Source organism: Sinocyclocheilus grahami, unplaced genomic scaffold (genome assembly GCF_001515645.1).
Source record: "Sinocyclocheilus grahami isolate Dianchi unplaced genomic scaffold, SAMN03320097.WGS_v1.1 scaffold31069.1, whole genome shotgun sequence".
NCBI classification, from domain to species: Eukaryota; Metazoa; Chordata; class Actinopteri; order Cypriniformes; family Cyprinidae; genus Sinocyclocheilus; species Sinocyclocheilus grahami.
In genome coordinates, this window is record NW_015521214.1 from 1 (window position 1) to 630 (window position 630).

At 50.0% G+C, this 630-nt stretch overlaps 1 pseudogene; it reads left to right on the forward strand.

Moving 5' to 3' along the window:
* Positions 1 to 10: 10 nt before the first annotated feature.
* Positions 11 to 570, forward strand: LOC107580324 (claudin-like protein ZF-A89; annotated as a pseudogene).
* Positions 571 to 630: the final 60 nt, after the last annotated feature.

Genomic DNA, 630 nt, shown 5'->3' on the forward strand with positions numbered 1-630 from the left:
CACCAGCAGCTTCAACATGGGGAGGATTGCTAAAGAGGTTTCCGGCCAGATCCTGTGCTTCATTGGTTTTGTTGGCTTGTGTGTCTGCTGTGGCATTCCCATGTGGCCCGTCACTTCGTACATCGGTGCCAACATTGTCACGGGCCAGATGGTCTGGGACGGCTTGTGGATGAACTGTGTGATGCAGAGCACTGGACAGATGCAATGTAAAGTCCAAGACTCAATCATGTAACTGACCCAAGACTTGAAAGCTGCATGTGGGCTGACCATCATTGCAATAGTGATCGGCATGGTTAGGATGCTATTAATGTTTTGGGAGGCCAGTGAGGCAGCTGTCTGAAGAAAGAGTCCTTTGGCCAAAGTCCTGATCCTGGGAGGCATCCTGTGCATTGTATCTGGAGTCGTCTGTCTCATTCCTGTCTGCTGGTCCTCAGCCTACCATATTTCCAGAGCATTTTTACAATCGAGACCCAAAAGAGGGAGCTTGGGGCATCCATATTCATTGGCTGGGGTGCCTTAGGGGTTATCCTTGTATCAACATTCCCTGCTGGGGAATCTGGTCTGGCTTGAAAATTCCTTAACCTGGTTTCAGGCCGATCCGACTTCGACTCCTCCCTTCTGAGACAATTT